This window comes from Crocuta crocuta, unplaced genomic scaffold, assembly GCF_008692635.1.
Source record: "Crocuta crocuta isolate KB4526 unplaced genomic scaffold, BGI_CrCroc_1.0 scaffold177, whole genome shotgun sequence".
NCBI classification, from domain to species: Eukaryota; Metazoa; Chordata; class Mammalia; order Carnivora; family Hyaenidae; genus Crocuta; species Crocuta crocuta.
The window spans coordinates 1,592,769-1,607,811 of record NW_027531880.1 but is presented as its reverse complement, the minus strand read 5'-3'; the positions used below and the strand labels follow the sequence as shown (position 1 = coordinate 1,607,811).

General features: G+C 38.5%; 1 protein-coding gene across 1 annotated transcript in view; it reads left to right on the top strand.

Annotated features, from left to right (window-relative positions):
- The window catches only part of PSD3 (pleckstrin and Sec7 domain containing 3), a 593,010-nt gene that overhangs the window by 155,176 nt on the left and 422,791 nt on the right, over positions 1-15,043 (top strand). The window lies entirely within an intron of this gene.

Genomic DNA, 15,043 nt, shown 5'->3' with positions numbered 1-15,043 from the left:
CTCTGTTTTATATATATATATATATATATATATATATATATATCTGTATCATATCTTCTTTATCCACTCATCTGTCAATGGAGATTTGGGCTCTTTCCATACTTTGGCTATTATTGGTAGCCCCACTATAGACATTGGGTTGTGTTCAAAACAGCACATCTGTATCCCTTGGATAAGTACCTAGTAGTTCAATTGCTGGGTCGTAGAGTAGTTCTATTTTTAATTTTTTGAGGAACCTCCATACTGTTTTCTAGAGTGGCTGTACCAGTTTGCATTCCCACCAGCAGTGCAAAAGAAATCCTCTTTCTCTGCATCATTACCAACATCTGTTGTTGCCTGAGTTGTTAATTTAAGCTATCCTGACAGGTGCGAGGTGGTATCTCATTGTGGTTTTAATTTGTATTTTCCTGATGATGAGTGATGTTGAGCATTTTTTCGTGTGTCTGTGAGCCATCTGGATATCTTTGGAGAAGTTTTTATTCATATCATTTGCCCATTTCTTCACTGGGTTATTTGTTTTTTGGGTGTTGAATTTGGTAAGTTCTTTATAGATTTTGGATAATAACCCTTTATCTGATATGTCATTAGCAAATATCTTCTCTCATACCATTTGGTTGCCTTTTAGTTTTGCTGATAGTTTCCTTTCCTGTTCAGAAGCTTTTATTTTGATGAGATCCCAATAGTTCATTTTTGCTTTTGTTTCCCTTGTCTCCAGAGACGTAAGAAGTTGCTGCAGTCGAGGTCAAAGAGGTTTTGCCTGCTTTTTCCTTTAGGATTTTGATGGTGTCCTGTCTTATGTTTAGGTCTTTCATCCATTTTGAGTTTATTTTTGTGTATGGTGTAAGAAAGTGGTTCAGGTTCATTTTTCTGCGTGTCGCTGTCCAGTTTTCCCAGCACCATTTGCTGAAGAGACTGTCTTTATTCCATTGAATAGTCTTTCCTGCTTTGTCAAAGATTTGTGGGCCATACATTTATGGGTCCATTTCTGGGTTCTCTATTCTGTTCCACTGATAGTGTCTGTTTCTGTGCCAGTACCATACTGTCTTGATAAATGATAGCTTTTTAATACATCTTGAAGTCTGGGATTGTGATGCCTCCAGCTTTGGTTTTCTTTTTCAGGATTGCTTTGGCTATTCAGAGTCTTCTCTGCTTCCATACAAATTTTAGGATTGTTTGTTCTAGCTCTGTGAAGAATGCGGGTGTTATTTTGATAGGGATTGCATCGAATATATAGATTGCATAGTATCGACATTTTAACAATATTTGTTCATCCAATTTGTGAGCATGGGATATTTTTCCTTTTGTGTATGTGTGTGTGTGTTTTCAATTTCTTTCATAAGCTTTCTAGTTTTCAGTGTATAGATTTTTCACCTCTTTGGTTAGGTTTAATCCCAAGTATTTTATGGCTTTTTGTACAATTGTAAATGGGATTGATTCCTTGATTTCTCATTCTGTTGCTTCGTTATTGGCGTATAGGACTGCAGCTGATTTCTGTGCATTGATTTTATATCTTGTGACTTTGCTGAATTCATAGATCAGTTCTGGCAGTTTTTTGGTGGAATCTTTTGGGTTTTCCATACAGAGTATCATGTCATCTGCAAACATTGAAAGCTTGACTTCGTCCTTGCCGATTTGGATGCCTTTTATTCCTTTTTGTTGTTTGATTGCCGAGGCTAGGATTTCCAATATTATGTTGAATAACAGTGGCAGATGTGGACATCCCTGTTGTGTTCCTGACCTTAGGGGGAAAGCTCTCATTGAGGATGATATTAGCAGTGGGTCTTTTATATATGATCTTGAGGTATGATCCTTCTATCCCTGCTTTGTTGAGGGTTTTTATCAGCAAAGGATGCTGTATTGTGTCAAATGCTTTCTCTGCATGTATTGAGAGGATCATGTGGTTCTTGTCCTTCTTTCATTGATGTGATTTATCACATTGATTGTTTTGTGGATTTTGAGCCAGCCCTGCATCCCAGGTTTAATCCCACTTGGTCGTGGTGAATAACTCTTTTAATATATTGTTGGATCCAGTTGGTTAGTATCTTTTTGAGAAATTTTGCATCCATATTCATCAGGGAAATTGGTCTGTAGTTCCCTTAGTGGGGTCTTTGGTTTTAGAATCAAGGTAATGCTGGCTTCATAGAGTGAGTTTCGAAGTTTTCCTTCCATTTCAATTTTTTTGAACAGCTTCAAAAGAACAGGTGTTAACTTTTCTTTAAATGTTTGGTAGAATCTCCTGGAAAGCCATCCTGCCCTGGCCTCTTGTTTTTTTGGGAGATTTTTGATTACCAATTCAATTTCTTGACTGGTTATGGGTCTTTTCAAATTTTCTGTTTCTTCCTGTTTCAGTTTTGTTAGTTTATATGTTTCTAGGAATTTGTCCATTTCTTCCAGATTGCTCAGTTTTTTGGTGTATAATTGCTCATAAAATTCTGTACTTATAGTTTGTGTTTCTGCAGTGTTGGTTGCAATATTTCCTCTTTCATTCTTGGTTTTATTTACTTGGGTCCTTTCCTTTTTCTTAAAAATATTTTTTTTAAATGTTTTTTAGTTTTGAGAGTGAGAAAAACAGATTGCAAGCAGAGGAGGGGCAGAGAGAAAGGGAGACACAGAGTCCGAGCTGTCAGCACAGAGCCTGACATGGGGCTTAAACTCATGGACCACAAAATCATGACCTGAGCTAAAGTCAGATGCTTAGTGACTAAGCCACCCAGGCACTTTATCCTTTTCCTTTTCGATCACACTGAATAGGGGTTTATCAATTTTGTTAATTCTTTCAAAGAACCAACTCCTGGTTTTGTTGATCTGTTCTGCTGTTTTCTGGTTTCTTATTCTTTTTTTAATTTTTTTTTTAATCTTTATTTTTGAGAGTGAGACAGAGACAGAGTGTGAGCAGGGTAGAGGCAGACACAGAATCTGAAACAGACTCCAGGCTCTGAGTTGTCAGCGCAGAGCTTGATGTGGGACTTGAACCCACGAACTGTGAGATCATGACCTGAGCCAAGTTGGTCACTTAACTGACTGAGCCAACCAGGCGCCCCTGTTTTTTTGGTTTTAATGGCATTGATTTCTGCCCTAATCTTTATTATTTCCTGTCTTCTGCTGGTTTTGGGTTTTATTTGCTGTTCTTTTCCAGCTCTTTAAGTTGTAAGTTTCTGTTGTATATCTGAGACCTTTCTTTCTTCTTTAGGAATGCCTGGATTGTTATATACTTCCCTCTTAGANTAAGCGAAAGTCGGACGCTTAACCGACTAAGCCACCCAGGCGCCCCTGGTGTTACCATTTTCATTGACTTCCATTACTTTTTAATTTCCTCTTAAAAAGGAAATTCATTCTTTAGTAGAATGTTCTTTAGTGTCCAAGTATTAGTTATCTTTCCAAATTTTTTCTTTTGGTTGATTTTGAGTTTCATAGCATTGTGGCCTGAAAATATGCACAGTATGATCTCAATCTTTTTGTACTTGTGAGGGCTGATTTGTGTCCCATATGTGATCTACTATGGAGAATGTTCCATGTGCACTCAAGAAGAATGTGTATTTCATTCCTTTGGGATGAAATGTAAATATAACTGTTAAGTCCATCTGGTCCAGTATGTCATTCAAAGCCGTTGTTTCCTTGTTCATTTTCTGTGTAGATTATCTGTCCATTGCTGTAAGTATGGTGTGGAACTCCCCTACTATTATGGTATTATTATCAATGAGTTTCTGTTTGTGATTAATTGATTTCTATATTTGGGGGCCGCCACATTTGGAGCATAAATATTTACAGTTGTTAGATCTTCTTGGTGGATATACCCTGTAATTATGATATAATACCCATCTTCATGTCTTTTTACAGTCTTTATTTTAAAATCTAGGTTGTCTGATATGAGTATGGCTACTCTGGCTTTCTTTTGGTGACCATTAGCATAATAGATGGTTCTTCATCCCCTTAATTTCAATCTGAAGGTGTTTTTAGGTCTAAAATGAGTTTCTTGTAAACAGCATATAGATGGATCTTGTTTTTATATCCATTCTGTTACCGTCTGTCTTTTGATTGGAGCATTTAGTCCATTGACATTTAGGGTGAGTACTGAAAGATATGACCATACTGCCATTATGTTGCCTCTAGAGTTGGAGTTTCTGGTGGTAGTTTCTGGTCCTTTCTAGTCTTTATTGCTTTTGGCTGTGTTTTGTTTTGTTTTGTCTTGTTTCTATCTTTTCTCTCCTCAGAGATTCCCCTCTAAAATTTCTTGCAGAGCTGGTTTAATGGTCACAAAATCCTTTAGTCTTCATTTTTCTGGAAAACTTTTTGTCTCTCTCCTATTTTGAATGATACCCTTGCTGGATAAAGAATTCTTGGTTGCATATTTTTCCAATTCAGCACATTGAATATATCCTGCCAGTCCTTCATGGCCTGCCAAGTTTCTATGGATAGGTCTGCTGTGAACCTAATCTGCCCCTTGAATATTAAGGACATTTTTTTCCCTTGCTGCTTTTATGACTCTTTCCTTGCATATTTTGTGAATTTGACTATGATATGCTTTGTTGATGGTCGGTTTTTGTTGAATCTAATGGGAGTTCTTTGTGGTTCCTGGATTTTGACGTCTGTATCTTTTCCCAGGTTAGGAAAGTTTTCTGTTATGGTTTGCTCACAGAAACCTTCTACCCCTTTTTCTCTTCACCTTCTGGGACCTCTATGATTCAGATGTTATTTCTTTTTAATGAGTCACTGAGTTCTCTAATTCTTATATTGTATTCTTTTGCCTTAGGTTCCCTCTTTTTTTCTGTTCCATTAGTCTCCAGAAGTTAGTCTTCTATATCACTGATTTGCTGCTCTGCTTTGTCCATCCTTACCGCCGTGGCATCCATTTGAGATGGCTCTCAGCTATAGCATTTTTAATTTCATCCTGACTAGCTTTTACTTCTTTTATCTCTGCAGAAAGGAATTGTATGCTTTTTTTCAACCCCAGCTAGTATTATTATCATGATTCTAAATTCTGGTTCAGATATCTTGCTTATATCTGCATTGATTAAGTCCTTGCTCTCATTTCTTCTTGTTGTTTCGTTTGGCGTGAATTCATTTGTTTCATCATTTTGAAGAAAGTAAAACAAATAAAATTTAAAAAGTAAAAATTAAAAACAATGACAAAAGTCAAATAAAGGATGCTAGATCCTAGGTGTCTTTTGGTCTGGTTGTTGAAAGAAGCATGAAAAGGAAAGGAAAAAAGGAAAAGGAAAAAAAAGGGGGGGATTAAAGGAAAAAAATAAAAGAGGAAAACATTTGAAAATTTTAAAAAATGAATACAATAAAATAGAAGTAAATGAAATGATGAAAATAAAATGGACCTTTAAATATTTACAAAATAGTAAAACATATAGAAAAAAGAAAAAGGAAAATCTTTTTTGTAAAACTGGAAAATAAAAATAAATAAATTTTTTGAAAGTAAGATAGAATTTAAGAAATTTATGAAAATGAAAAAACATAGAGAAAATTAAATCTTTTTTATAAAAACAGAAAATAACATAAAGTTTTGAAAGGAAAATAGCATTTAAAAAATTTACAAAAGGGAAAAATATAGTAGAAATAAAAAATATTTTTTTCTGAAAATAAAAATAAAAATTTTCTCTTTCTGTATTCAAGAATAAGAGAAGAAAAAATGGAATAGATGACCAGCAAACAGAATGAAACATGAATGAAATTACATCCAGTTTCCCTTAGATTGGTAACTCTGAAGCACTTTATAGTCCATAAACTAAGCTGGCAGATGGATGTGTGCTGTTCCTCCAGAGTGTGGTTGGCCCAGCTGGATGGGACTTGTGTAACAACTTCATTCTCCACTAAATGGTGCTGCTTAGTTTACTAGGGTAGATAGTTGTGTTGTGTGTATGTGCATGTGTGGGAGGGATGAAAATGGCATCACCCATCTACCCAGTCTCTAGTATCAGAACTCTGTGCTCTTGCCTACTGACAATTAAGTACCCCTCCTTTGTCTCTGGCTTTCATCCACTCCTCACTTCTGCACTGTCTGTAACTAAGCCGTCAGCCTGCCAGGCAGCACCTCCCTCCCAAGTTATATCTCAGATGAGGCTGTGTTTCTGAACCCCTCACTTGTGAGGGCCCTGTGGCTTTGACCCACTCAGACCTTCTGTGGGTCTCGCTGAGCAATGACCATGTGCTGGCCCCGCCCTCAGGAACATTCATACGACTGTGCTGCTGATGCCCAGAATGTGGTTGGCTGCCAGCCTGCCCCTGAAAAAGTTCGCATGTTCGTGTAGCAGCAGTGTTTCAGGGATTTTGGTAAATCACAGTATACATCTGGCACCAGGCTTCACCCTTAACGTCTCCGTTCCAACACCTGTGAACATGGCTGTTCTCCGGAGTCTGCTGGGACCTTTTCCTGTGGGGAGCCTGTACAGCCTCTACCAGATGTCCTCCCAGCAGGGGAAATGCCTCTCCCTGTGTGGCCTGAGGACCCCTGTGACCTCACTGCCTGCTGCTGGGGATTCACTCTCCCACCAGAGCTCTGGCCAGGTATCAAACTGGGGAGTTTAAGACTGCGCTCCCCTATTTATAGAGTCATTAATGGTATTTAATTCCTTTCTTTTATCCTTTTCTTATTTGGTCCCTTGCAGGTGTTTTCACTCTTTCTCTTCAGCTCCTTTCTCAGCAAGCAGAAACAGCTCCCTACCCTCCGTGGCTTCTCTCTCCTCCAGTTCATCTCTCCACATCACGTACCTTACAAGTTCTGTGGTTCAAGTTATGCAGATTGTTGTGTTAATCCTCAGATCAGTTTTCTAGGTGTGCAGGATGGTTTGGTGTTGACCTAGCTGCATTTTAGGGATGAGAGAAGCAAAAAAAACTTCCATGCTGCTCTGCCATCTTGGCCCCTTCCCTCCACCCTGTTAATTCTGATTTTGGTGTGTGATCTGAAAGTCTAGTACTGTAATGAATGCCCTGGATGATTCAGACTCAGGTAGTGCTTGGATTGCACTGAACAGTCCTACTCTTGAAGGATAAGTACAATAACTATGTGGTATCTGACAAAGAGAATAAGGGAAGGTTATGCTCCTTTCCAAGAGTGTGGGAGGTAATGTTAAGAGATTTCTGAGATAAGGTGGAGATATGAAGTTTTTGCTTGATTGGGTTTGCTCTATCACAGACAGCAGTTGCCTTGTTGCAAATGGTAGAGCAAACAGCGCTGAGGAGCAAAAGCCCAGGAAGAGTTCCTCTTGTTCCTTTTACGTGAGTTTAAACTGTGAGGGATTATGTCCTAAGAAGCTGAGCAGGTTTACAGATAAAGTACAGTTCGACTCTAGGTAATCTTGGAAAAAAATGAAAGAGGCAAGTGCTAAAAAGCTTTGAGAGACAAAACCTCTGTTTTTAGAAAAAATAAAGGGAATTGTAGAGACTCATGAGTTTCAGGGTAACATTCAGCGAAAGTTTAGAGGATTTTAAAAGCATTGGGAGAGTGGAGAATCCTCCCTGGATATGAGCTAGTGGTGAGAGCTAATGGAAGGATGGTAGAATCCAGATCTAAGGCAACCCTGAGACAGAATACTTTCCAGGCGGAAGATGCCTAGCAGGGTGGGGAGACACACTGAGGGTGGAAAGATTTTGACAGGTCAGTGGAACTGAAAGTTGTCTGGAGTGGCTGAAAATCCACATGTTATTAACATTAACTTCCCTAAATGGATGTTATTGGAACACTGTTGGGGAAATGCTGATGTACTGGAAACAGGCCTGGGCAAAGAATCAAGAAGCCTGGATTTTCATTTGTATCAGGTATCATATGCCAAAAACTTCCCTCAAGGCAAGTAAAGGCACTCCTAAGAGTATTTACTTTTTCAACATACAATAAATATGTATAGTTGCTAGGCTGGAGATGTAGAAATAAAGCATACAGTCTGACTGAAGTCTGGTTGGGGAAGCAGACAAATAATGTGATGATTCTAAAACAATATGATACCAGCTGTAGTAGAAGTAAGAAGAGAGAGTTTTGGGAGGCCATTGGAGGCACACCTAAGTTAGACTGGAGGGAAGGCTTCCTGGGAGAGGTGATTATCTGAGCAATTTTTGAGGGTTAGGTCAGATGGGTGCTGGGAAGAAAGATATATCAGACCGTGGAAGGAGCATATGTAAAGATATGTTGCTGTGAACACCATGGCTTCTTCCGATCAATTGGTGTCAACATGGGAGGAATGAGGGAGGAGGTTTGGGACAGGCAAGGACCAGGTTGTGATCTGTTTTATATGCCATGCTGAGGAGTAGCATAGTATTTATATTTTAAGATAATGGGTTTTTCACATTCGGGATTTAGGAAATCAGTCTTGACGTAGTGTAGAGATTGGGTTGCCCTTATGGAAAGGTGAGATTAGAGGCAGTGTACCTTGTTAGGAAGGTCCACACACATACAGACATGCTTGTGTGTGCGTGTGTTCACCTACACGCACACACACACATTCACTAGTAGCTTAAACAAAATAAGTTTACTCTTCCATGGAAGGAACCCAGACTGATGATTTAGAGCTCAGATGCTGATTTCACAGTGTCAGATGATCTTGACCCCTTTGGGCTCTTTGGTCTGCCATTCTTAGAACATTTCTCATCATCCGATGTGGTTGCTGGAGCTTTGGCCATATTCCTTGAGTCAGAAGGTAGAGGAGGAGAATTGGGTAAATGGGCATGTGCTATCTGTAATTTAAAGATATTTTTGGGAAGTTACTCCTTAACACTTTCAGGTATAATTCATGTTTATCATGCTGTGCCAAAGTCCCAGTTAGCTACAAGGGAAATGTTGAAAGTGTAATCTTTATTCCAAGTGGCCAGCGAAAAAAATTGGGAATTCTGTTACTAAAGGAGGAAGAAAAATGGACAGTGGGGTTAAGCCACTGATATTTCTGCCACAGAGTTGTGCAGGGCACTGGGGAGGAGGATGGGTGTGAGGCAGCGGGTAGACTATAGAAGAGAATGACTGTGGAGAGAGTGAAGTGCCACTGCTGGCAATTGATTGTATGTGGAAAGGAAGAAAGGGGGGCATGGAGGGTAGTTTCTGCTTTGGGCGGCTGGGTAGATGGTGGTGGCTTTTCACAAGATACAGTTTTATTTATTAAAAATTTTTAAAAAATGTTTTATTTATTTTTGAGAGAGAGAGAGCGCTCACGCGCAAGAGAGAGAGCACACATGCATGAGAGAGAGTGAGCAGGAGAGGGTCAGAGAGAGAGACACACAGAATCAGAAGCAGGCTCCAGGCTTTGAGCTGGCTGTCAGCACAGAGCCCGACGCGGGGCTCGAACCCAGAACCGTGAGATCATGACCTGAGCTGTAGTCGGACACTTAACCACCTGAGCCACCCAGGCGCCCCTCTCAAGGTACAGTTTTAAAGGAGGAGCAAGTTTGGGGGTAAGAAAAGAACAGTGACATGTTGCACCTGTTGTTTGAGATTCCTGTGGCACATTCAGATAGAGACATCCAGTGGGCAGATGGTTATACAGGTCTGGGCCAGAGAGAAGAGATTTTGGAAGAGGATAGGTCTGCCCAAGGAGCATGCGCAAAATGAAAAGAAGACTGACTATGGCATTTTTAAGAAAAAAAAGTTAAAGGTCAGGCTGAGAGAGTAGTATTTAAAAGATAATCAGCAGGATTAGCCGAGAAATAGAAGGAAAATCAGAGCAAAAAGATTTGAGAAATAAGAAAGTATTTTAATAAGGGAGTAACTCATACTATAGATGAGTCTAGTAAGATAAAAACTGGTGTCTAGGGGCGCCTAGGTGGCTCAGGCGGTTAAGCTTCCGACTTCGGCTCAGGTCATGTTCTCACGGTTCGTGGGTTCTAGCCCTGCTTTGGGCTCTGTGCTGACAGCTCAGAACCTGGAGCCTGCTTCAGATTCTCCTGGAGCCTGCTTCAGATTCTGTGTCTCCCTCTCTCTCTGACCCTCCCCTGCTCAGGCTGTCTGTCTGTCTCTCTCTCAAAAATAAATAAAACATTAAAAAAAATAGAGAAAAGATCCAACTTAAGAAAACTGAAGTGTCTAAAAATTTGGTAACTGAATGTTATAAAATAGAGAAATGTGTGTGTGCGTAGATAACTCTGTATGTCAGATGTATACATATGTATGTATAAAGTTGTTTAGATTAAAGCTAATGACTTAAAATCATTCAGGGTAGATGGTTGCTATTTCCCTGAGATGATCTTGGGAGTGGTCTATGTACTCTGTGCCTGTCACACCTTGGCTGGCCAGTTTGGACCTGAAGATAGTGACTGAATCTCTCAAGCTAAAATTCTGGATATATTTACTGCTAGGAGAGAATGTTTTTATGGGTATACCGGGGTAGATATTTAATACAAGGACTAAGGTGCCCTAAGCATCATTAAATAGTTTAAAATATGTGATGACATGTTAGGACCTCACCTGCCACTATCTACCACCTTCTTTGAGCTTTGTAGCATCAGGCTGAGTGAGCATGAGGGACTTGTCAGAACTGCAGCCATCACTAGATGTGGAACTGGACATGCTGAGTGTTATGTCAGGATAATCCAGTACCTAGAGGTATGATTAATTCATAGGCTCAAAATGATTTTGAAAACTGGACTATCTTTTATATCATTTTAACCTAATTACAGATAGCAATAGCACATTTCTAGGTTTTCCTTCAATGAGTAGAATTTTTTTTCCCTGAAAGCTTGGAAAGACATTTTTTGAAAGTATAGAATTTTTTTTTTTTACAAAGAGTTTATTGTCAAATTAGTTTCCACATAACACCCAGTGCTCATCCCCACAAGTGCCCTCCTCCATGCCCATCCCCTCTCCCCCCCACATCCATCAGTCCTCAGTTTTTGTCAGCATTCAAGAATCTCTCATGGTTTACCTCTCTCCCTTTCCCCCACCATTTCCCCCCTTCTTCTCCCCCTTGTTCCTCAGTTAAGTTCCTCCTAATCCTCCTATACGTGCAAACATAGGATATTTGTCCTTCTCTGCCTGACTGAAAGTACAGAATTTTATTCTGGAGTTCTAAATTGTTCACAGAGTTCTGTTAATAGTTAGACAACACTTCCCTCTGGTGGACAAAATATAACGCCTTTTAGTAGCAGTTGTCAAATTGTCAAGTACCATTTGCTTTTCTTGCTGGCAGATTTCTTCCAGATTTGTTTTGGAGGTTAGTTAATATGCTTTAGTTCTTTCTGCCTAATCTAATCTGGAGGTTTATAAAAATTCCAGTGGTGTACAAATATGTCTTAAATCTGTAATCTCATTATGACGTGAAATTAAAGATTTTGGAATTTTCATGGCAAAAAAAAAACACTTAAGTTTTTGAAATAGATTTGTTAACCAGCTATACTCTCAGATGGACATTTTGGTAGTCCCTTGACAATAATATTGCTTGAATGCAAGATGCATTAAAATAATATATGAAACCCAGTCTGGGGTGCTGTTGTTTTTTTTTTTTTCTCATATATAAATTTTGCAAAAACTTCCAAAGAAGTCAGTATTATTGGAGATGTAATAATTGAAAGACTAATGTGGAAGGTCCTAAATTGGCTGTTCCTTAACTGATAGATTTTTGGTTGCTGCATTTGTTTTGTTTTTTATTAAATTATGGTATGGGCTGACAAAGTGGGATATCTTTTATCTTTTGGTTTCGATCTTGAGTGAACGTTTTTACACATTTATTATGTAACAGATACTCTGTTAGAACATTTTAATATTAGATTAAACCTCAGAAGAATCCTCTGATCCTCTGATACTATTCCACTCTGCCCTACCCCCACCCCTTATTTCACAGATGACACTCACTTAGGGTTAAATAAACACAGCCAGTAAGGCATGGAACTACATGCCAGCTTGAGTGTGACTTGAGTGAGCCTAAGTATTCCCATAATATCCTACATTTTTACAGAGAATCAGACCAAGGTGCTGCTGTGCCCCGGTTGCCAGTCTACATGAAAATAGGCTGTAATTCTGACTTTGTCATTAATTGGTGTCCTGATATTGGATAAACTGTTTAACTTTTTGGCTTCACTTTTTTTTTTTAAATCTGTAAATCAAGATCTCTGTGTCTAAGATTTGGGGAATGGGGAGATGGTGGTGTGAGTTCATGCTGCACCCCAGGCAACCAGAGGCACACCCTCTTTTATCTCTTTCACATATTGGATAAGGGTGAGATATCACCTGAAGGCAGAATTCTTATAATTTTTATGCTATTGGCCTGTATGATTTCTTAGATGTCAGGTAGCTCATTTTTTGACATGTTAATGCAGCGCAGTACCTTCTTGTATTTTCCTTTGGGGGGGAAAGAAGATATGGCCTGAGTCATCAGATTATTTAATGCATGTTCCTGTCCATTGGTAGTGTTAGGGTGCTGATGCAGGACCATTAAATTAGAAAGAAAGTAGACTGTTGATGGGGCCATCTTCTGTATCTGAGAATACTGAAATGTCTAAATTCCTTATCCATTATAATTGGAGCACCTAGCCTGCCACTTTTTGCACTGTAACTTCAACAGCCGAACCCTTCTCATCCATAGGGAAATTATAATGCCAGGAATATGATAGAAGTAAAAAAAAATACATAAAAACACTGAAACATAAATTAACATTTCTATTTGCCTTCAACATTGTAGAGTTAGAGATTTCTTGGCAAGATACAAAATAATAGTGAGCAAACCAAGCACCCTTTCAACATAGCTATGTTATCTGTGCTTTCCCCCAACAATTTTTTTTTCTTGTTGTGTCTATACTTTTCATATATTGGAGTATCCAGTCAGTGTTCATTCACTTGATAAGACACTGGTGTGACCAAGGCCAGGGTCAAATCTTAAGGAATAGGTAACTTTTATTTCATTACATCAGGAAACTTGCAGACTATTTTACAAAAATGTTTCTGTTAGTTATAAAGGTGAGATGAACAAGTGAACAAGGATGGCTCAGTGCATATAACCCAACTAACTATACTAGGAAAAATCAGTTTAGAGAGCTTGCCTTTTTGATGATGGATTGTTAAATATTTAAAATATGGCCTGTTTAGTTGTCCTTGGGGCAACTAGCAATGGTGAATTTTGAGTTAGCCCTGGTTAAAACAAAGAATTTTAAAAAGAAGATTAAGACCCTATTTTGATGTTCTCTTTATTTTATTTAATTTTTAAAATTTTTTAATGTTTATTATTGAGAGAGAGGGAGAGACAGAGAAAAGTAAAGAGAGAGAAACAGAGAGAGAGTATCTGAAGCAGGCTCCAGGCTCTGAGCTGTCAGCCCAGAGCCCAGAGCAGGGCTCGAACTCATGAACTGTAAGATCATGACCTGAGCCAAAGTCAGGCGCTTAACTGACTGAACTAGCCAGATGCCCCTTTAGTGTTCTTTTTAAAGGAAAAATGACTAGAGATTCTTTGTGGTGGCAATTTCCCTCAAATTTGTTGGAAACTGAGATTTGTATTGCTTTGGTTCTTATATCTAGGTAATTAAAAATAAGAGAAAAAAGCAGGGGCAGGAAAAAGTTTCTCTTGCTTAATCCATTTAATTAATTTCTACAAATATTTGAGTATTTGCTATGTATCAGTACATCTAATCACTGCTTATAAGAAGCTGATGAACTTATAAGCAAGATGAATTTATATTATATTCGGAGCCATTAAATAGAGTATGATGTATTAAGTGTCAGATAATTGGTTTAAACCTCATGCAGATGACTAATTCCATGTTAAAGATCTTGCAGAGACAGACTGTTGAGATCATGGGCAGTGTGGGGAATCAGGGACATGTGGTCTTCATAGTTTAGAGCAGAGGAGACAACAGAGCAGGGCATCAAGTCATCACAGACTTCTTGGAGAGGTGCTAATGTGTTCTCTGTCTTAAAGGATAGGTGATATTTGAATATATTTGAATATTTGAAAGAATGGGGAGAATATTCTGTTCTGTGAGAAGATGAGAGTTATTTTATGGAGACCAGTGGAATACTGGTTCAGGTGGAGACATGAATTAAGGTATGATCATGGCTTTTAATATCAGTTCAGAAAGTTGTGATTTAAAGTCTATGCCCTGAGAAGCCTTTTTTAATCCTTCTCAGTCTGATTGACTATCCATTTCTTTGAGGGCCCTCTCTACCTTAGAGTCTTCCACTGCTTTTGAATCAGTCATTCTGAAAGGTACTAATTTATTTACAGATTTTTCTTTCTGTAAATGAGACTGACACTACACCTTGTTACCTTGATAGGAATTTGGCTGTTTTTGAAATTCCACACTAATCAATTTACCTATCACATTCACGGTAGATTACTACCACAGAGAGTTTGATTTTAACTATTTTATGTTGAATCTTAAAATTTAGATTTTTGTGATGTCTTGCTCTCAATCTCATGTACTGAATGCAAAAGATATAAAAATTGAATCTTGTTTAGCAATACATAATCAATTTGTCTTATAAAAAAAGACTAAATGAAAGGAAATTAAAATTCAGCCACTGATGTATCATAAATATTATTGTTTTTTAATTTATCTGCTGCGTGTTATCCCACTGGTATTTAGGATCTCATTTTTATCTCTGAATTTGAGGGGTTTTTTTAAATGTTTATTTTTGAGAGAGAGTGGCATGATCCAGTGAGAGGCGGAGTGAGAGGGAGACACAGAATCCGAAGAGGGCCCAGGCTCTGAGTTGTCAGCACAGAGCCCAATGCAGGGCTTGAACTCACAAACCATGAGATCATGACCTGGGCTGAAGTCAGATGCTTAATGGACTGAGCCATGCAGATGCCCCACTGAATTTGAGTTTTAAAGAGATATTTTACTATTAGTTGCTAATGATGATTTTTCTTAATGTGAGTTGTTTTAGAATATGAAACTGCCACTTCTGATGTTTGAGGTTTAGCAGTAACGTATTAGCCCTAGAAGAACTGTGCTTGGTAGAGGTATCTCTAGGCCATCTGATCTTTCCTAGCAAGCAGCAAAATGAAATTGAAATCTGCAAGTCATTGCTGGTATTTCTCCTCTTCTCTCCTACCCATTTGCACTTAACTATAAAATTCTTTTTTTCCACTGGTTATGATCTTTGACATCTCCTGATTTGGGTGTAACA